Source organism: Microtus pennsylvanicus, chromosome 9 (assembly GCF_037038515.1).
Source record: "Microtus pennsylvanicus isolate mMicPen1 chromosome 9, mMicPen1.hap1, whole genome shotgun sequence".
Taxonomy (NCBI): domain Eukaryota; kingdom Metazoa; phylum Chordata; class Mammalia; order Rodentia; family Cricetidae; genus Microtus; species Microtus pennsylvanicus.
The window spans coordinates 21,328,575-21,351,444 of NC_134587.1; the positions used below are offsets into that span (position 1 = coordinate 21,328,575).

The window sequence follows — 22,870 nt, forward strand, 5'->3', positions numbered from 1 at the left end:
TTATTATTTTTTTTGATTATGTGTGTATGTGGTGTGGGGAGGGTATTTGCACATGAGTGCAGGACCCTGCAGAGTCCAGAAAACAGTGTCAGATCCCCAGTGGCTAGAACTACAGGCAGGTGTCTAAGTCACATGTAGACATGGGGAACCTAAGACAGGTCTTTAAGGTCAGCAGGGGCTCTGAACCTCAGAGCCATTTCTCCAGCCCCCAACTGTGTTTAGTGAAGAGGTTCTGAAGTAAGTCATTATCTACTGGTACTTTGTTTATCAATTCTCAAAGCATCCAGTTACTAACCCTGTGGCTTTGAACAGGTCAGGCAATGGTACTTCCTTGAGCCATGTAATTCATCTATATTAAATTCATTCTTCGTGCCAGGAGTGTTCCTGGCCGAGAGATACAGGGGTAAAAACAAACAAACAAACAAAAAAAAAACTTATTGAAAAAGCTCATTCAGTAATTCTAAGAAGGCACAGAAGATTAAGTTATTATAACATTAGTCCCCCCCACACACACACACCCCCAGGGGCTGGAATCAAACCCAGAGCCTCACCCATGCAAGGTAAGTATTTTACCACCGCGTTATAATCCTAGTCCCCAAATTAGTCATAATTATTTTACTGAAGAACTACTTGAGCAACCGTTACTTTAGTCCTATTTTAAAGGCACGTTTCCCCTGGCCTCTAAATGTGCCTTCGCTGGCGAAAAGGAAGAGCGTTTCTGCTGAAAGCAGGATCCAGGTGAGCCCAGATACCCTCTACCTCTCCTTGCAAAAAGCCCCACGGATTCTGCCAGCCGCTGGGGGTAAACCATCGCAGTCGGAAACAAGGCTGGTAAATGACTTCTTGACGGACAGCATCCCACAGAGCTCTGTCTGGATCCTCAAAGCCCTTTCCAGTGATGCTGATGAAGGTCTGTTTACACCTGACTGTACTGTGGAGACTGACAGCTGCAAAATTCAACTGCAGTGCAACTTAATCCCTCACGATGCCGCCGCCGCCGCCGCTCATTTCCAGGCTGCCCTTGCAGGACCTGCCATGCACCAGCCTTTTATTTATTCTAAATGATTACATAATCACAGACCTCGTTTGCTACGGACACCATCCTTTTGCAGGAAAGCGCTTCCCAGAAAGCCCACCTCTTAGCACAGAATTTAAAAGCCACCAACCAGGAGGATAAATGACTCCTGCTGGGTCCAAAGAAAACACGTGAAGGAAAATGATAACAGCGACTCTCGGGGGAGAATTTCCCTCATAAACACCTCACCCAATCCAAGGGCCTGAGACATCCTTGCACCTATACCACGGGGATCCCAAACAGCATGAGCCGCCACTGAAAACTGGACATGCCTTAGGCATTTTAGGTTACAGTCCCACAAATGTAACCTTAAGGAGCTGGTCCCATCCAATTCCTAATACATTCACTTCATACTATTCTGCCAAAAACAAAGAGTGAGCAGAGGGCTCAGTTTGTCAACTGTCTGCAAAATGAGGTTGGCCATGATCTGACCTCCCATGTGGACTTTGCTACTGGCTTCCTTCCCCTCCTTGTATCCAAGCATCTCCATTCAGTACCAGATTCCTGACTGGAGACTCAGTGGGTCCAGCAGCTGCCCCCAGAGAAAGGGACAGGAAGGAGACACACCCGGGAGGAGCATGAGAAAAGTGGGGCGGGCTAAGCTGCTTTTCAGCACTGCCCTCGGATCCATCCCATCCAACTACGGGTCCCAGCCTGGGAAGAAGCTGCTAGCAAGTGGGTATCTGTAGGTAGCACAGATGGCCACACACACTCATGACAATCTGGAGTCCCCTCCCGTACCCTCTGACAGTTCTAGCACTGCTATACCCAGCCCCAGTATTGGAGGCCAGGCTCTCCCATCACACCGTGATCCGTGTGGTCTCATGACTAGGCCTCTTCCCACCTTCCTCCTCTCATCAAGCATTCTTCTTACTTCTATTAACAACTCCCACTCCTCACACAGTTTCCAGAACCTTCTTTCTGCTTTCCAGGCCCCCGAGTAGAGGCAGGAGGAGCGGAGAGCAAGCACCGGCTTCCCCACTTTCTAAAAGCGCAACCCTGGACAAGATGTCTGATCCGTTTAAACTTGGGACCCTACTCTGTGCAGCAGAGCTGACCTCATCCCTCCAAATAGGGACAAAATGATAACAGTGCATAAAGCAAAACCCCAAGCATTCATTCACATATCCGCTAAGCGCCCACTTTGCAAAGGAGAAAGTTTTGTAGCTGGCGGCGGCTATTGTTTTCTCCCTCCGCTATCTTACTCTTTAGGATCTAAGACGGTGGGGTAAGAACAGAAACATTTTACCGTGTGCAAGGCTACAGTTAGTTCAGAGGCACGAACGCACACTCATGTGGCTCTTAGTCACCATGGCCTTCCCCCTGCCGATTAGAACTCTGCTCTCTGCACGTGAACTCGCCTGCTCAGCTAAGAAAACACCGGCTCAAACACAGTTCTGGACAAAGGGAACTACTCCAGCCCGTTTCCCCTCTCGCCGTTTGTGAAAAATGCTCCTCCCTTGGTGCCCCTCTTGCATGGTCCTACCACCCTCCACCCCAATTCTCAGCAGACACCCACCTACTTCCGGAAACTTCTCGTTCACGGAGGGAATGCGGTACGGTGGTCCTTAGGTCACAGTTCTCTCTCCCGTCCTTTTCCTGTATGTTTGTGCCCAACAATCACTCTCCTAAGGGGAAAAGAGCACAGGGGACGATCTGGATTAGAACCCCAACTCCATTTTTTTGACTCATCATGTGACCTGGAGCAATTTCTTCCCCTCTCTGGGGCCTCAATGCTACCTCTATAGACGAGGATAAGTCATTCACGGTGCTGGTGTCCTTAGAGTTGTGTCCAGCACATGCAGTGACAGCAACTGTCATTCATCACACCCACCTCCGGTCCCCAACCTAGGCTTCACCAGGAACACTTCATAGTGGCCCGTGTCACGCCATGCTTGTGTTCCAGTCCTTGCAGCCAGCACAGAATCCCTCTCCCAAGATCCTGGCCCTTTGGTGGCCCTTGAGTGTGTCCTGTCCTTCACACCCAGCCTCCCAGAGTTGATCACTAACCATCCACCTCTGCCTTAGCCATCACTCTGATTCTGTGATCTCTTCGCTGGGCACAAGGTGGGCCTCAGAGTAGGCCTCAGCTTCTCCACTACATTCCGAGTCAAAACGACCTCTCTGAGGTCCTGCTGTAGCTCAGAGTGCCAGAGCCCTGGAATTCTCAGACTCAGAAAGGTCCTCAAGACTAAAAAAAGGCCCCTCCAGCGGCCCCTCGACAACTGCTCCACACTTTGATCATTCCCTCCCACGCCACCCAGCAACCAAGCAGGCAGGCTTGATATGCTATCCCCCACCTCCCTGGCGCTCTGTTCCTCACCAGGACTCAGCCACAGGCACCTGCCCCAGCCCTCCACTCTGCTTCCAGACCAACCTCTCCCGGGTCCCCTTTTCTGGGTCTCACCCACTGCACACTCTGTCCTATCCCCACACAGACAAGTGCACCAGCCACTTACAACCCATGCCTGCCTGGGCTCCCTCTGGGCCCACTCAGCTCCCTGTGGGTGTCTCCCTCTGCCAAAGCCCCAACCCTCACCTAGACACTCCCTTGGGAGACCATACAAAAACTACCTCCTCTAAGAAGCCCGGCCTGACTCCTGCATCGAACCATCTGTACTCCTCCGAGAACACTTCACTATTCCTCCTGATGGTGTCTCTCTACCAGGGCACACTGTACCTGGAACAGTGTGCCAATAACCATCAGATAAATAAACCAAGGAGTGCTGCAGACCCTGCTTTCTGCTCCGATATGCTTTATTGACACGTTTCATTAAAAATTCAATTAAGACTCACAAGTCCACCACTTACAGACGATGTTGTATATTGCCTTTCTCTAAATTCATTAGGAAACATCCCCTGCCCTTGTCTTCCCAGAACAAACATATTCCTTTGATTGGGGTGGAGCGGGTGCGGGGGGGGGGGGGGGGGGGCGAGAAGACCAGAAACAAAAGCATTACTTCCTCCTCAACAAAAACTGAAAATAGCAAAACAGCTTATAAAGAGTGCCCAGCTGACACTGGCTTAGGTAGGGTAGGAGGCAGTTGTGCGAGCCTGGGAGGACACAGGGCAGTTTACTTTAGATGGCTGGGGCAGGGTGGATGCCAGCAATCTTCCCATGCTCTACAAGAAAGCTGAGCAAAATAATAAATCTCGGGGCTGTTTATAATCAAAGGGAGGAAGAGGAAGCAGTTATCTACAGTGGAAATTTCCTTCATTTTTCTAGTTCTGCTTCTGGTATGGTTACCACACCAATTTCTCAATAGTAAGTTACGACAATTTCATTTATAGGAGATGATTTCCAAAGGGCCCAGAGAGCTGCAGATGGTACCTCGGGGGCCCATCTGTTTAAGGATGAAAGCTCAGCACACGCCATTACATCACTCTGACCTTCCTCAGTAACTTCCTATCTGACAGAATCGAGATGTCTGCGCGGTCAACAAGATATTTGTGTTTGTCTCCAGCCTCGGGCTTTGGCTCCTGATTAGTTTTTAAATCATTGTGCATCCAAACTGAATAGGGCTACTGTTCGCAGCTGGAAGGCCATCCGCTGGGCACAGCCCCAGCTCTGTAGGCTTTGGGAGTGACTGTGGTCCTCTCTGCATAACTGCAACTCATCCTCCTGCCCTTCCAAGAGCTAAAGCTGCTCTCCTTGGCACCCTCTTTCCTCAGGCGACCCCTGGAAAGGGAAAAAGGATGTTGGGAGGTTTTAGGCTCTCCCCAGATAAATGCTCTAGCTCCACACATCCCAAACTCAGGGGTACTTTACTGCCCCAGCCCGGACTCTCACCCCACACAATGCCTCCAGCTGCTCTGACGCCAGGATAACTATTATCTCCCGGACACTCACAGATACCAGAGCATCCCGGTACCCACAGGCACACGTACATGACAGACAAACACACTCAGGTAATCACACCACTCATCACTCTAGGACACAACCACAATACCTGCATCCCCTGTAACTTTTCCTCTTCCCCCACACTCTACAGTGTCAACTATGAAGGGTCCGGTACCTGCTAGACAACCACCTTGGGAGGCTAGGGGAGGTGAAGGGGATTAGTCGGATTGGGGCGGGGACAGCATGGGGGTCCAATGAGATAGAACACATTGCATCGCATACATGGAACTGTCATAATGAAACCCATTACTGTGTACAACTAATGTGCTAATAAAAACATTTAAAAGATGAACTTATTCTTTAAAAACAGGCTCGGTTGTATGAGGGGAGGCATATGCACTGATGTTTGCAGCCTTAAAGTACTTTCTAAAGTAAGATGGATTAATGGGCAGGTATATAACGAGTCAAGAGAATAAAATCACAGATGTAGAGTGTAGAGAATGGGGAATCATTGTCTATTCATTGCATGCTCCCCTCATTTGAATATCCTCATAACAAAACATCATCTGGGTGACTCCAGCATCCCACTAACATCCCTCTGCTCTAGGCTCTTGGTCCAGGGTCCCACTTTGTAGCTACTTGTCCTCTGTCTCCCTGACTTCCTCTGGTATCTTATAGTTTTCCTTATTTCCCTGTTTTTTTTTTTCCACATCCTAAATGGTGTTGAGGAGTCCTGGTCAACTGTTTTGTTATTGTTGTTGGGGCTTTTTATTATTTATTTATTTATTTATTTGGTTTCTCAAGACAGGGTTTCTCTGCGTAGCTTTGGAGCCCATCCTAGAACTCATTCTCTAGACCAGGCTGGCCTCGAACTCACAGAAAACCTCCTGCCTCTGCTTTCCAAGTGCTGGGATTAAAGGCATGGACCACCACCACCTGGCCTCTGGTCAAGTATTTTATATAATGTTTCTCAGTAGGTTTTGTCTGTCTTTTTTTTTTAATCACAAAAGTTATTTAGGAAAAAAAAAGTTTCATGTAAAAATATAGATGACCCAATGCTATACCAGAGTCAACAATGCCCTTTGGGGAGGGATGTGGATTCCTCTGTTGAAGAGCCACTGTTTACAGACTCTTTCCAAGGCCTCTAACGCGATGCTGTTTCCTTGTGTGAGCACCACGCCAATGCTGTTCTGTCGCCCACTGGCTGCCGTCTCCACACATTCATCCATCACGAGATGCACAGAGGGATCATCGGTCTGCAGCATCCCTCGTACCTGTCGCCACCACTTAATTTCAATGTTAACTTCTTGTCCATGATTTCTCCAGCTCAGAAGGGTGGGCCTAGCTCATGGCAACTCCTCAGCGGGTGGCAAAGACGCAAGCCTGTCTGACTTTTTTTTTTTTTAACGGCTATATCGGGCTGTGGATTTGGGGAGACATCAGGCTAAGGTCCCACAACCATTGTATGCCCACACTGTCACAGGATGGCTAACCACCAGGTTAGCTTTGACTGCTCGGCTAAGAGACAGCTGCTGTAAGCTCACTTCTCCCTTCCCATACTCCACCCCTGAGAAGAGTCACCAACTCAGCCTCAGTGTACCCTCAGTGAGCTGCGGGGAGTGCGGACTTCAGCCTTAGGCTCCTAAAGAAAAGTCTACAAAACTATTTGAAATTCTTCTATAAGAAAGATGTTTCCTGTCTTAGCATAAATTTCATGCCGTGTGAATACACATATTATGCTCTGGATTTATTATGCAGAAGCACACTATTTATTCTGTTGCTAAAGTTAGCTCTGGATACTAAGAGCTCCTTGAGGTTGGCTCCTTCCTCCCTTCGACATGCCCACATCCTTTGTTTTGTGAGCACTTCCTTATTTTCATGCTCCAGGTCTATAATTACACATCCAAGGAGTCCGGGTCACTGGAGAACGGTACCCGTAGGGTGTGCTTGATGCTATCATATATCATGGCTGCTAGGCCTTCATCATTCCTGTGTGAGTACCAGCCCAATGATCAGTATTGAGCTAAACCCAAGTCCACACCTAGGTCTCCAACTCTCATCCCACCAAACAACGAACATCCCAGCCTGCTTCCTTGGTTACTGTAACATCCCATAATCCATGCATGTGTAACCGAACCCCAGAACGGCTAATCCATACCCCACGTAACTTCACCAACTATAGTACAATGTGCTTTCCTTTAGATTTATACTCAAAACACCATTCTTCAAAGTGAACTAGGTCCCTATGCCTGGTGTCCCAATCTTCAGGGTCACAGTCACAGCCAGACCCTCCCATCATAGTCTGCTCATCGACACACACAGCCCACATTCACAGAGAGCTACTGTCGAGGGTCTGAGCTGAACACACCGACATTCTCTCGTGCCTAACCTAACTAAAGTGCTTATGTACAGCCCATGAAACACTCCTGGGGGCACACACGTTGCGCTTTACCCTCAATGCTATGACTCTTAGACCTGGGCGGATCACCCGGCACCTAGCTCAGTTCGGGAATGCAGAGATTGCTCAGATATTAAAAAGATGAACAAGCTATAAAGAAATAGTCATTTTATGTTCATTTAGAGCAGTTTAATGGTTGGAAGATATCCAATAAAATTAGAAGGGCAGTTTTCATCACAATGTTACCTAAAATTCAGGAATAATAGTTATAAATTAAAGGCTATTCCTAACAGACTAAAAAGCAAATTACACACAACTGTTGGGAACCATTTGAATATATATTAGTATGTGATAAAAATATACCACACTTGTGTATTAAAAAAATACATAGCCAAATAACAAAAAAAGAATGGCATACCACTTAGCATATGTCTGTGGAAAGAAAAACATTGAAGGACACATACTGAGCTATTTTTATGCTCCTTATTTTCCCTCTCTTTAAATTAAAATTAAGGAGCCTGTTTGCTATGTGGAAAATCATACAGGAAATTCTTCTAAGATACGGAGTATTGATCTCTACAATGAGTAAAACCAGCTCAATGTTGCACGCCTTTAATCCCAGCATCCAGGAGGCAGAGGCAGGTGGATCTCTGTGAGTTTTGACTCCAGCCTGGTTTACACAGCAAGTTCCATACCAGTCTGGCTACATAGAAAGACCCTGCCTCAAAAAAAAAGGGGGGGAGGGGGGGCAAGTAGAATCAGCAGCTGTGCCCTCAACTCCAAACAGTCTCCAGAACAAAGCTACACAGAGGCATGGGACAAAGAGCAAAGGTCCAAGGGGCGTACCCTCAGGTCCACTGTCACCAGGAGGAACAGGGCAGGGGTGCAATATTGCTTTCTAGAGAAAGCAAGGGCAGAACTGGGGGCTATCTGGAGAGTATCCAAAGACACACCAAGTTTAAAGGACAGGAAAGAGTTAGATGAAGGTAGGGAAGGGAAGTATTCCTGGGCCTAGAAGATGTCTCATTATCCACTCCTTGAGAACCCAAGAGGTTCCTGGGCGGGAACATCAACAATGGGTCCTTCACCTGCCTCCTGGCCATGCCCTGGGAGGAAAGAGATTACCTGTGGGTATCTGCCTCCAGCGGAGCTAATTAATAAAGCTCAAGTGGCTGATACTGGGATTAAAATTTTTACACCGGAATTTACACCCCACCTCTACAAAACGTGCTTTGTACCAGAAACTGCCCCAGTACACAGGAACCTTCCATTCTGCTGAAGACTTAAGGGGAGCCAAGCCTAACACTTTCAATTGCTTTCAGTGCACAGCACTGAGCCCAGTAGACAGCTACCTCTAGTCCCAGATCACATAAGGCTGGACAGAAATACAGGCCAACCTCATACAGACATGCTGTGCTACCAACATAGGGAAACTATGGAGTTGTGAGGGCTTGGGAAGAAGTTGTATGTGCCGAACACTTACACGTAGTGAGACAAGGCAGTGCGTGTTACTCGTGCCATCTCTTTCTCCTCACAACCAGCGAAGGAAGGCCCAGTCAGCACACACCCACTCACGGCTCAATGACAGAGTCTTTACGTAGAATGCACAAAGCCTTGAGTTCAATGCCCCCCAGCACCCAGATGACAGCTCACAACTGCCAGTAACTCTAGTTCCAAGGGACAAGACACCCTCTTCTGTCTCCCAAGGGTTCTCAAATGCTCTTAGTACATGTATAACAACCATGCAGGCACATACACAGGTAGAAATAAATAAAGCTTAAAAAGAAAGCAGATATATTCACTCCTCCAGAAGTATTCTTTTTTCCCCCCAAAATAACTTATACACAACACCAAGATCTCAAGGTTAAAATCTGAAGCGTAGCTAAGCACGGCGGTACATACCTGTAGTCCTAGCACTCAAGAGGTAGAAACAGGAGGATCAGGAGTTACACGGAAAAGTTCAAGAATGGATGTATCCTATCTCAAAAAAAAAAAAAAATTAAGAAATAGCCAAAAATAATATTCTCCATTCCCAAAGCACTAAAGACAAGGGTAGGAGGAGCGCAAGCTCCAGGCCAGACTGAACTATACAAGACCCTGTATCAAAGAAAAAAATCTCAACTCGAAGCAGACACTGAGCTCTTGCTTCCTCTCCGGGGAGGGTTAACCAAGTCTGTACTCCAAACACCACTCCCTTCCCTTGCCTTCCCGTCCACCTCTGCCATACCCTACTAAAGACTCTGCTCCTCACCTAATTGCAGAAATAATTAAAATAACTTTCCTGATCTACAAACCATAAAATAAAAAAAGGTTAGGCCAGCTTCTGCCAGTTTATAATTGCTGATGTTCTGAGACAGAATCTCTCTGGCTAAAATTAGATCTGTGTAGTACAGGCTCTGCCTGTGCCAATGGGAAGGTTTCTGACATTAAAATGACTTCATCTTTTACACATTCGTTACATGACAGAGAAGGATACTGCTGTGGGGCTCAGGAGGTGCCTCCCCAAAAGACGGCATCAGAAGACTACCATAAGACACCTCTTCACATGTCCCGAGCTGTCCTTCAGAAAGGGAGTGGACAAAACAGGACAGGTCCGTTAGTAAGAAAGCTGCTCCCCACAGCTATCTTTACACCAGAGGCTTTCCCTGTGTTAGAAGGTAGTCTCCATCCACCCTGAGGCAGCTTCCGCCACCCATTAGAAACCTCCACGCCTACTATGCTACATAAGCATCAATGACCTCACTCCTCTCTTGCTGTGAGACACTCTCTTACGCTCATACACATAAAGTGACTGTCCCCTACTAACTTGTTCTGTGTTAGCTTGATGTGTAGCCCAGCCCAAGAATCTAGGTGGGTGAAGAGATGACAAGTTCCCTTCCCTGCGCTTTCAGTCACTCAAAGATACCCCAACACCATCTGTCACAGCCGAGTGTCCTATCCACACTCAGGACAACAAGACGATCCTAAAAAGGGCATTGAAAATTAATATTAAAATTAAATAAGAAATTTTCAGGTGAAACTTGGGAAGGAAAAATGTTGGTTGGTTGAAACAGAGTCTCACTCTGTAGCCCAGACTAGCCTCAAATTCAGAAATCCACCTGCCTCGGCCTCCTGGGTACTGGGACTAAAGGTGTGCACCACTATTCCTAGCTAGGTTCATTTCTTTAAGACTGAGGAAAAAAAAATGTTTTGTGCTTATTAAAATAAAATATAGAATTATGGAATGTATAAGTGATGACGAACAGTACAAAATGCTTTTTTAAAAGAAAAACTATTCAACCATACCAACCAAATGTCATCCGGATTCTTTCTCTGTCTCATCTGTGTGTGTGCGGGCGTGCTCAAATGGGCAATATCTTGGCACAGTGTAAATGTGTAACAGATACACAATGCAAGACCTAGTAAAATGACTCAACAGGTGAAGTCACCTACTGCTAAGCCTGACAACCTGTTTGATCCCCAAGATCCACATGGTAGAAGGAGAGGCTCTGATACAGGCCAGGTCACCCTTTGGCCTCCACACACCTGCTGTGGCGCTCAGACGCATGCACTCACCCACACAAAAAAATAAATACAATTTAAAAAAGATATGTAATGCATACTTTTAAAAAATAAATGTGATGGTGTCATTTAATAACCCCCCTTTCTCCAATGGATACTTCCAAAGAGCCCCAACAGATACAAAAAAAACTCAGCACTAAAGTCTACCCATTTTGTTTCCCCTAACACACATACACACACACACACAGTCCCCTATTATAAATTAGTCACAGTAAATGATTAACAACCATAACTAACAATAAAACAATTACAACACTACAATAAAAGTTTGTAAATGTGTCTGCCCCTCTTGAACAAATCAAGGTAAATACCAGGCATTTCGGTTGATGGTGCACTTCTGAACCACAGAAAGTAGAATGGCGGATGGGAGGGACGCCCACATGGATCAAGCTGGGAGCTGCAGCTTTTTACCTCAACAGTACACAGAAGACACCTGCCCTGTCAGCCATTGGGCTTCCTCTCTGTCACTCAGGACAAATGACCAACTGTGGTGCCTATTTAACAAACATGCTGGCCACGAGGCTCACACAATACCTGCGGCGGCTCCTCTCACTCAGCCCTCTCTCCCGCCCCAACCCTAAACCTCTCCAGCCCAAGGCCTTGGCTTCCCTTTCCCCCAGCTTCTTATTCCTATAAAAACCGGCCATTTTGGTGGTGCATTCTCTTGGTTCTTTTTGTCCTCTTGGTTCCCTCCCTCCCTCCCTCTCCCTGCTCCCTTCGCCCTGTGGGTCTTAAGTCTTCCTCTCTTCTCCATGCTCACTCTGCCCCAAACTCCACCTACTCTCATGGCCCAGTTTTGTCTGGACCCTTCCCCTAGCATCTACAATAAAAACCTTCCCCTCAACCATCCCTAGGTGAGGTTAATGTCCCTGTTCTCATTCTCTCCCCCTGGACAGAGCCGCCTTCTTGTTCTAGCTTGCTTTCGGTCAGGGTGATAAAATGCTTACCAAAAGCAACTTGAGGGGGAAAGGGTTTTACTTCACTTCCACTTCCAGCACACAGTCCATTGTTGAGGGATGCTGGGCAGGGAGCTAGAGGCAGGAACTAGAGCAGGGATGGTGGAGGAACGAAGCTTACTCACAAGCCTTCAGGTTCATCTTCAGCTCCCCTTCTTAGAGAGCTCAGCCCTTCTGCCCAGGGAGAGCTAGGTGCTCCTACATCAGCCAGCAATCAAGAAAACATCCCACAAACCGATCTGATACAGACAATTCTACTAGTAAAATATTTTAGTTACCATGACGGTCGAGCATTGCAACCATATGGGTGACATGTTTCTCCTCCAACTCTGCTCTGGAAATGAACATTTCCCCCGACTTTTTGGTACTAAATCATGCGGTAACCATCTACGTGATTCAACTGTGTGCACTCGTACAATTATGTCATTCCAGAACCAGGATTTCCGTTTCAACAGTTTGCATGAATACGTATCGACAGACTGACTGCAGAACTGTCCCCACTGGTCCTCCCAACACTGGAAGACAGCTCTCATGTTCCCAGGACCCCTACTAACATGGGGATTCTTTTTAATCAACGATTTCTTTTCATTAGTATTCAGTGAGCACCATCCAAATGCCAGGTCCCACCTCTCCAGTTCCAGGACTGGCTCGAACAAGGACATTCGCTATAGGCTCAAGTAATTGAACACTTGGTCCCTACTGGGAGATGCTATTTGGGGAGGCTTGGGAAGAATGGCCTTATTGGAAGTATGTCACTGGAGGGGGACTCTGAGAGTCTAAAGCCTTTTGCAGTTGTTCCCTCTGCCCTGAGCTAGCAGCTCACAGACGCAGGCTCGCAGAATCCTGCTCCTGCCACCATGCCTCCTCTCTGCTATCACCAACCCTTACTCTCTGCAATCACAAGCAAAAATATCATCGTTCTTCCTTAGGCTGCATTGGTCAAGGCTGTGGCACCTGACCACAGCAACAGAAAAGTGACTACCATGGTCCTTAGCATCCAAACTTACAAAAGTCCTGTGCAAACAGGTGCCCCAAATACATTACACCTGTGCAACCTGTCACGCCACTCTGGGACGGTAAGGCTCAAGGTCATACAGCTGGTCAACCTCACTGCTAGAGCGTGAGCCCAGTTCAGCAGCAGCAGAACACAAGACAGCTCTTATGCGTCTCAAAATGATCCTCCATGCTGAATCATGCTGAACCACAGTAAAACCTCTGGTTTCGAGGACAATGGGAGGCTGCTGGGCTAGAGGTCAGCAGAATGCTTGAGTCCAACATCTTGCAGGTAACTGTTTTTCCGAATCTCCTCTTGGCTGAAACGGCCCAAAATATCCACCACCCCCACCTTACAGTGTCTATAAAGCCTAAAACGAGCATCTATTCTTTCAAGAGTGCCTGCTGAGATCTTTCTCTGTGCCCTGATTCTGAAGGCAAAGAGGCCATGCCAGCCCCAAGCACCTAGAGAGAGAAGAACAACACAGCCAAAACCAACTGGGATACAATAGAAGCGGGGGGGGGGGGGGGGTTGCAAGTGAGGACCCAGACACTGAAAACACCTGGAAAAATCCATGAAGCCCTGTGAGACAAAAACCCCTAAGTCACGCAAGCTGGCCGCAACTGTGCTCCTAAAGACACACGGCAGCTAGAAGGGAAGGCAGTCACGGCCGCTGCCTTAAACACATAATGGTATTCTTTTCTCCCCTTTCCCAAACTTCACCGAGCATCATTTAACATTTATAATTCTTAAAATATTTTAATTGCTGCGAGCACAGATGGAGGCGTGATTAGTTCTGACTGAAATAATGTATGTGAAAGGTAGGAACTCTAAACCCATGAATGGTATTATTGTCGGAGCATGAAGTAACCTAGAATTATGCATAATAGCATCACAGACTGCAGCACGGGTTATTTTTGTGTTCTGCGCTTGGTTTCCGGCTCACCTGATAATGTACACCATTAATCATTTCTTTACAGTATTTCCTCTAAACATCTAAAAAACAAAAATAATACAGCTGTATAGTACAAAGGGCCCTGTAAAGGCAAGGCTTTCTCCTGCCCAGACTCTTGACTTTTGGGTTGTCTTATTAAATAGTAAACTTCTACGTTTACGTTTTAACCAGAAGTTTACACGTAGGTATTATTAACATTTCATTGTGGTACTGCATCCGAACCCCTAAGCTGTTTCTCATCTCTAGTCCTGACTTCTTTTTTCCACTGTGCTTCTAAAGCCTGTGGCCAACATCCAGCGTCTCATGAACTCCACCTAGACCCCCACGGGTACCTTAGTGTTAAATGCCCCAAGCTCACGCTCCCAGCAGTCTCTCCTACGCCTGCATCCTTCTCTCGCACTGTGGTGCTCCCCTTCACCATTATTTATACTGAAACCTTGAACAGTACTCTAAACGGCTCCTGCTTCCTCCCCCTGTATACCTATCAATCAAGCCGATTTCACTCCCCAGGCCCCACTCCTTGCCAAGACCAAGTTACTATCTTAATTATACCAAGAATCTCACTGGCTTCCAGACCTCCCTTCTGGGCTTCCTAAATCTTTGCCCCTTCCTACCTTCAATCTACACGAACACAATTTAAGCAAGTCCCATCCCTTAAGCCCTTCGGAGAGCACATCACCTACAGAGCCATGTTTCAGTTCTTCGGCAAGGTCCATGAGGCCCACCAGTTAACACCACACACCACGCTCTCAGGGCTCCTGTCTCAAGACTGCCTTCCTCCAACAACCTACCCACCCCTCTGAATAGTCCCGTCCATTGCTCACACTGTTGTTTTACGACAACCCACCTGGAAGGGCTAATCTTAATTCAGCACACCTGGAAAGAATGACCCTTCGTTTAGGACTTGCTTTCATTGGATTGCTGCGAGAGCACGTCTTCGGGGTATTTTTCTTGGTTGCTGATTGATGTAGAAGGGTCAAGCTATCATTAGGGTACCACTGCTAGGCAGGTAAGTTCAGTTGATAGGTCACCAGACAGAACTGAATAAGAGTTGGCCATTGATTTGAGAGTAAGGCAGCCTATTAGTGAAGTAGACAACTGGGCAGTTGAAGCCTGTGATGGGGGGGGGCGGGGGGGGGTAGTGCCCTGGGCCACCCAAAGGTGCACATAAACCTGGACAAAGAAAGCAAAATGGTGATGTCTGGCAACTTTGACCTGCACTTCGAGCCAGCACCATCACCAGTTTGGCTCATCCCTGTCCTCGGACACCCACGGAGACTCTCCCACACTAGGTGTGTTAACGTGAGGCTGCGGCTCTGAGTGAAAAGGTGTCCTCTATTATGAATAAAAGATGCTGCCACCATTAAAAGATGTTTTTAACAGCAGCTGAACGTGAGTCTGCGGACAGGCCAGAAGCACCCTTCCTCTGGGGCTTCAGCGTCAAGCTCCTGCCTTGGGCTCCTGCTCTGGCTTTCCTCCATGGTGGCTGTAACCTGTAAAACGAAATAAACCCTTCCTTCGTCAAGCTGCTTCTGGTCATGCTATGTGCCACAGCAGCGGGGAAGCAGACTCAGCTCTTAGTCCAGCCAAGGACGGCTTCAGTACAAACTTGTCTGGGTAAGTTTCCAACAATCTGCCAAGCCCTGGTTAGAGGAGCGGCCCTGTGCCCTGCTCCAACTCGGCCTGGGTCTTGGCACTTAACCTCCAATGTGCGCGTGTGCTGGCCTCGCCCACAGGTGTTAGGTTCTTCCCAGTACCTACTATGTGCCAAAACCTATTCCAGGTGTCCCGGATGAATAGTTCCCATCGGGACAGTGATGGCCTATTATGGATGAAGACTGAGGCTCCAATACTAAGAGACGTCTGCCAGGGCATTAAGCGATGCTAAACTCGAGTCCAAGTCTATGTAACGCCACAATCATCACTCCTTACATTTTATCATTCCCTTGTGTATTTGGGAGCTTGAAATGTAAAGTCCTGAAAATACGGATGAGTTCACATTATGGGAAATCTAAGTATATGCCCCCCCAAATGTCAGTCTGAAGCCATCTAGAAATGACAGTGGAAGCAGAAAGCATATTGTGAACAAATTTGGTAACCAGCCCCCACCCCTGCTTTTAGCATATCCAGACAAGGGCTGTGGAGAGGGCAGTTCAAAACCCAAAGGGCACGCCATCTTCAGCAGCTGCAGTTAGCTCAGCTTAACCCACCAGTCAGCTCTCCCCGTGAACAGGCCTTCATTTCCAACTCTTCCTCCCCACACCCCAACTCCACAGCATCTGTAGGCCCATAGCACTCACTTTGAAGGACCTCAGAACCAGAACCCGTAAGGATTTAAAAGTGGACCCCTTTGGAACAGACACCGCAATCCCTGCAAACACCTATTGGAGAGTACACGGCAGAAATGGGCAGAGCAAGAACGGAAAGTTGGTGCCACAAGGGGCGGGGGTAGGGTCAGAGTTCATGGTCACCTACAAAACAGGCACCGTGGGTGAGAACGCTAAGGTCCTGGGAGGGCCAAATTAAACGTTTTAAGAATAAGCACTTGGAGCCGAGTGGTGGTGGTGTATGTCTTTAATCCCAGCACTTGGGAGGCAGAGATGGGCAGATCTCTGAGTTCAAGGCCAGCCTGGTCTATAGAGTGAGCTCCAGGACAAGGCTCCAAAGCTACCAAAAAATAAAATTAAAAAAGAAAAAAAAAAGCTACAACTGTCTTGAAATACAACAACAACAAAAATGAATAAACACTTGGCCCCAAGTAGATTTTCAACTAGTATCTTCTAACTGAATGAGCAACCACACAAAGCTTCCACCTGTCCTCTACCAGTTAGAATGGGAACTAAGGAGCTGGGAGCTGAGAAGCCTTGTCATCGAGACAGAAAGTTAGAAGGCTCATCTCCCTCCCCAGCACGAGAAAAATGTACAAGAAACTGGTCTGACCTGCAAGAGTTAATGGAAAACTTGCTGCCTAGGAGGACCAAAGAAGCAACCATCACTGTGGGCAGCCAGGTTCCAGCGAAAGACAAAAACAAAACATACAGACCTACTATCAACTCCAAGCAAGCAGAGCCACACCCAAATCAGAGACTTCTTCCTGACTGTGGAGGAGGCACAGAAGGTAGCAAAGAACAGCAGCACACAGCCCATACTCACCGCCGGCAGAACAAGCAGGCTCTCAGAGTAGGGGAGACAGATACCCAGCTAGCCTCCGCTGCCTCCCGCACCACACTCCATTCCCAAAACAAACTTCAGAAGCAGCCACACCCCAGATCCCCAGAGAGCAAGCTCCAGGAAGCTGTGCAATCTGCTCAGGTCACTGGGACCAAGGCACTGGGTTGGGGACCTTACACAGTCGCCTGGCTTCAAAGCCTCAGTCTGGCAGAGTCACACATGACAAGCAGGGCAGGGACTGGATGTCCCTAGTTATAAGCCAATGTATAATAAGAGATGACCCGACTTTAAAACTCAGATTTCAAAGAGTTGAGTGTTTGTTACTCTGGGGGAAGAAGAGACTGAAACCAGTGACTTTTGTTGTCAGGGGGAACCAGATTCAGGGCCTTGTGTCACGCTACAAGCATTCTTTAGTCTTACCTCTGTTTAGTCCGGAACAACCTAGGCCATTCCTGGGCAAACGAATAACCCGGAATATATAACACTCCTCATTCTCACTCTCCTTCCCATGATTCCAAACCTCCAGCTTTTTCTCCTTTTTCCCCTAAGATACGGGCTCACTATGTAGCCGTGGACAGCCTGGAACGTACTCTGTAGACCAGGCTGGCCTCCAACTCACAGAGATCTACCTACTTCTCTGATCCCAAGTTCTAGAATTCAAGGCCTGTGCCATCAACACTCAGCTTCAACCTCTCTTCTGTAAGCAAGAAAAACAGGAATCTCATTTCCCAGAAATCTGTTGCTGAAAGTCCCCTGAAAGGGCAACGCAAATTCTGATTTTGAGGGCTTGCTGCTCTTGACAGTTAATCCAAATAACTTTTTTGAAAGAGCAACCTTGGCAAAATTCCACATAAATGCACACAAGATCATAAAAATAAACCATTTTCCTAGGTGATTATTTTCTTAAAACCAAAAACCAACACCATATGGGGCTACAAAAAGTTCCTGAAATAGAAGTTGGGGAGATGGTTCAGTCAGTCAGGAAATAAGGAGACCAAGGTAGTTCTGGGGAGCTTACTGGCCGCCAGACTAGCCAAATCCACAAGCTCCAATTTCAGTGAGGGACCCTGTCTCAAGGGTCCTTACCAGGTAGGGGTGCGTAAGGAAAAGTAACTAAGAAAGAAACATAAACTGTGCTCCCCTCAAGTCCGACCTTCCTAGAAATCAGAAGAAAAGGGGTATTTCATCAAATTCCCAAATGGACAGTTTTCCAAAAAAATCCAGACTCACAGCAACCAATGGAAGCCAGCCATATCATCTAGAGCAAACATGGACACACAAAAGAAAGGCTCCGCCTGGCCCTACCCAGTCCTCTTGTGGCACTGAGCTGCTTCCCTGTTGATGTCCCAGCTGACTCCTCTGCTGAGTTCCTGTTTGCGGACTCCACACTGCCCAGTCCATAGGCTCCTGAAATAAACAAGCTGCATCCTGACAACCCGGTTTGCAGAATAGTGTTCTTGGACACCCTGTTCTAAGAGGACAGGAGCACGGGACAGCAACCTCTGTTTAAATCCTGACTGGCCCAGGTGACCACCAGCCCCTTGATGAACACTCCACAAGCTGATAGGCACTCAGCTGCCAACCGTTCTCGTTCTCCAGCCTTAAATATCATCTCTCACCTGACCTACTTCAAAAGCCTAACGGAGTGCCCTGCCACCCACCTGTCTCCACGCCAGCCGCCTTTCCTCCAACACCACCGCTGCCAAGGCTTTGCTCCAAAGCAGATCTGATTACATCACCTCCCAGCTGAAAGGCCTTTGACAGCTATCGCTTGCACGCGGGAGCAAGTCCACACTTCTTAGCCTGGCATGCAAGGCCTCTGCAATCTGGTTTCTCTCCTCCCAGCCCCTCTATCCAAATGCCAGGCACCGTCTGTTCTAGAACAAACCCCCGAGCATGACTTGTTTTCATGCCTCCCAGCCTCTGCTCATTGTGCTCCCTGCATCCAGAAAGCACTCCCTCCCACCTGGCAAAATCCCACACAGGCCTCACCTCCTCCCTCTGTTCCCCGAAGCCAGTCCAGAACCAACCACTCACTCCTCTTCCACCTCCTCCCTTTCTCCTGCTGCACTAGCTCCTCGGCACCTTCCCCTAGGGCCGTGTGTGCTACTGTCTCAGACAAAGACACAAGTCTGGCCCTCAAAAGACAAGACAGCCCACAAAAGCTAGTCATGGGCTGCAAGAGCCAATGACCATTTAACAGGGAACCCCAAGATCAGGCATGAGAAGCCCTTTATTGAGTTGTTGGTCAGGGTTATCCCAGAGACTACCAAAATAGAATAGGCTATTGCTATTATTTTTTTTATCACTTTCTTTCTTTCTTTTTTTTTTAAGATTTATTTATTTATTATGTATACAACATTTCTTCCCTGTATGTTTGCATGCCAGAAGAGGGCACCAGATCTCATTATAGATGGCTGTGAGCCACCATGTGGTTGCTGGGAATTGAACTCAGGACCTCTGTAAGAGCAGTCAGTGCTCTTAACCTCTGAGCCATCTCACCAGCCCTATTGCTATTATTTTTATTGCTATTGCTATTGCCATTGGTTGCCCCGCCCCCGGGAGGTGGAAAAGTAAATCCCTATCACTGACGATACCACACACTTCAGACATAGCGCCCAGAGGTCCCTGAGATGGAACTGACCTGAATGCCCCCTCCCTGAGGACCAGCTTTCATGGTACCAGAAGGCATCATGCAAGCTTACAAAGGAGGGGAGCAACCAGCAGTCTTATCCAGCTATGACACATATGAACCATGTACTGGCTATGTCAACTTTACACAAGTTATGTCACTGGGATTGAGAAAATGCCTCTAGCTGTAAGCAGACAAGACCGCGGGGCATTTTCTTAATTAGTGGTCCCTGGGAGTAAGCTCTGTGGGTAGGGCCTCTCCTGGGCTGGTGGTCTTGGGTACTATATGAAAACAGGCCGAGTAAGCCATGAGGAGCAAGCCAGTAAGCAGCACTCCTCCACAGCCTCTACATTAGCTCCTGCCTTCCGGGTTCCGGCCCTGACTTCCTTCAGTCATGGACTACGATGTGGAAGTGTAAGACAGATAACACCCCCAAAACACAGCCTGCTTTGGGTCATGATCTTCCGTTATAGCGAGGGGAACCCTAAATAGGAAAAACCACACCAATGACCGGCATGGCATGACACCTTCATAAGGACTCTGACCTTTGACAGTGCATCAACATCGTACTTGAGAGTGGCTGAAGCTGCTGTTAATGAAGGAAGCAAATGAGGTTTATGAAGGTGAACTCTCTTCCTAAGTTCCACTGGCTCAGAACTCAGTCTCCATCCTCAGTCTCCATCCTTATAGAAACGGCATCTCTTTTCCGTGTTGGAGACAGCAAGTATGCTGCCTGACTTCCAGACTGTGAAGAGGTCCCTCAGGCTTCAAGGAAATATTTAAAAGGGGAAAAAAAATAACAAACCTGTTAATGGGAAAAAGGAGCAAAGACCTCAAGTGCAGCTGGTCTTGGGTGCCACTGGCAGTCTGAGTTCACTCTCAGAGAAGGGAGAGCACCTGGGCAGAAAGCAACGCTGCCCCTTGTCTTTCTGCATAGTCTCCTTATATGAGCTAGATCCAATGTCAGTGACATAAGACAGACCTGGAGGGGCTGGAGAGATGGCTCAGTGGTTAACAACACTGGCTGTTCTTCCAGAGGACCTGAGTTCAATTCCCAGCATGGTGGCTCAGACCTGTCGACACCCTCACACCAGTGCACATTAAAATGAAATTAATTTTGTTTTTTAAAGAAAGAAGGATCTGGAGACAACTTGCAGAAGAACCAATCCCACTAGACATGGTCTTTTGGACACCTTGTCTGCAAGGCGGCTAGTTCACCCACCACTGCCGCCTACCGCAGCTCTCTGGGGAAACCTGCCCTCCTGGCTCGCAACTGCCCCATAAACAAACACATCCGCACGACTGGGGTGTGGTATGTAGAAATGATCCATCTAAATGAAATACAATTTACTGTTCTGAACCACAGGGCAAAACACCACCTAAGTCCGAGAAGCCTCTGGTGTTCTCACAGCCTCAGTAGGTAAATGGGTTTTCATAAAAACCAGACGGCTACTTAGCGGTGGATATTCCTAATAGTCCCTACCCTCCCATAAATCGCCACCTAAAACTACCCTGCAGGTCTATTCAAGTTTCTGTATGGACAGCTAATTGTGTAAAGAGAACACCTTAGAGAGGAGCACGAAACCAAGTTCTTATGTGGACTTCTATTAAAAACAAACACACACACAACATAAAATTAATACTTCCTCTCCCACCCCTGAGCTGAGGGCTGAACCCCATATAGTGAATCGTCTACTGCTGAGCTTCATCCTCAACCCCTTAAGTGAACAGTTCTTAGACACTCCAAACACACGGCTCAGTTAGTAGAGGTGCCGCCAAGCCTGACGACCCGAGTTCAATCCCTGGGGCCCACACGGTAGAGAGAGAGAACCAAGTGGTCCTCTGACCCCGACTCTCACCCTAACACAGGCGTCCCCACATATACAAACACGCTCACACTACGTAAGATGTAAAATAAGTAAACATTTAATTTTTTTATCCAACAAGTTACCCATTTAAAATACGGAATGATAAGAAGACAGAAGCTGCGTGCCTGGGTACCTATGAGCCAAGTCTGGCAGTAAGCAGTTTATAGGGTCTTACCCTTGATCCTGGCACAAACTCCAAGAAACAGGCATTACTATCCTCATTTTACAAATATGGAAATAGGTCAAGTCTCCTATTACTGCTACACACAAAAATCAAGGTTCACATGACTTCAAAGTCATAAGCTTACAGTTGGGAGCAGAGCCCAGTAGTAGTAAGTGTATGGTCTGTGGTTTGATGCCCCACACTGGCAAAAAAGAAAAAAGAGGAGCTGGGCACAATGGCACACACCCACTGCACTCAGGATAATAATCTTGAAGGGGAAAAGAGAGAGAAAGGAGAGTATATATGTTTGTTTGCAGTACAGTGTAATACTTAAAAAATACCTACTGTGGCCAAGGCACTTTCCTTCCCAAAAGGCAGATTTTAATGTATAAAGCAGAGTTCCTGCCAGCTAAGGGATTAAATACAAGAATGTGCGGGCAAAGGCTTATGAAGGTTGCCATTCATCATATAGAGCTACTTTATATGTGGTTAAAGTTATTCCTCATTAACACACACATTCCTTTAATTTTTTCCAGACATAAAAGCACTCAAAAGGCTACAGAAGGGGGAAAAAAAACTTACATGACAAATTAAATTAGCAAAGTCAGCAACGATGAAAACTTTGATTTATACATCTGCATTTACAAGATAACATGCAGATAAATTTACTAACTACCATGGGGATTTCCTTAAACTTTTGCTCTTAAGTGTAATTATTAAAAACTGTATCTAGTAAAAACAGAATTGAAGCTGGGAAGTTGTGGTGCACGCCTTCAATCCCAGTACTTGAAAAGCAGAGGCAGGTGGATTTCTATGAGTTCAAGGCCAGTGTGGGCTACAAAGCAAGTTCCAGGACAGCCAGGACTGTTACACAGAGAAACTCTGTCTCAAAAAACCAAACTAAACAAAAAGTAATAATAAGAAGAATAATAAGAATAAAAAATTAGAATTCATGCATTATTTCTAAACTATTGTGCAAATGAAAATTAGCCACCATACAACAGAAGTTTATCATTAATACCCAAGTACTTTGTCATTTTTAACTAAACCAAAAATGCTCAACACCCAAAACACCCTACTCAAAAGACACAAGCCATAGATACAGCACACTATGACACCCAGGAAACCAGGCTGACTCTACAGAACGCCTTTTCATCACACTTGGACCAATTCAACTTGCACCTCCTTGACATAATAATAATAAAATCAACTTCCAAACAGATGCTGTCATTATTTTTTTGTTAAGAAGCTACTGC

At 47.1% G+C, this 22,870-nt stretch overlaps 1 protein-coding gene and 1 pseudogene across 3 annotated transcripts in view; both read right to left on the reverse strand.

The window, feature by feature from the left end:
* The window catches only part of Tanc1 (tetratricopeptide repeat, ankyrin repeat and coiled-coil containing 1), a 216,192-nt gene that overhangs the window by 179,922 nt on the left and 13,400 nt on the right, over window positions 1-22,870 (reverse strand). For 2 of the 3 annotated variants that reach the window (XM_075985122.1, XM_075985121.1), the window contains exon 2: window positions 2,595-2,703. The exons of the other annotated variant lie outside the window; for it this stretch is intronic. The gene's annotated coding sequence lies outside the window, so the exon portion shown is untranslated. The remainder of the gene's footprint in view (window positions 1-2,594; window positions 2,704-22,870) is intronic. 3 annotated transcript variants of the gene reach the window in all.
* LOC142856960 (small nuclear ribonucleoprotein G pseudogene) lies at window positions 5,975-6,266 on the reverse strand (annotated as a pseudogene).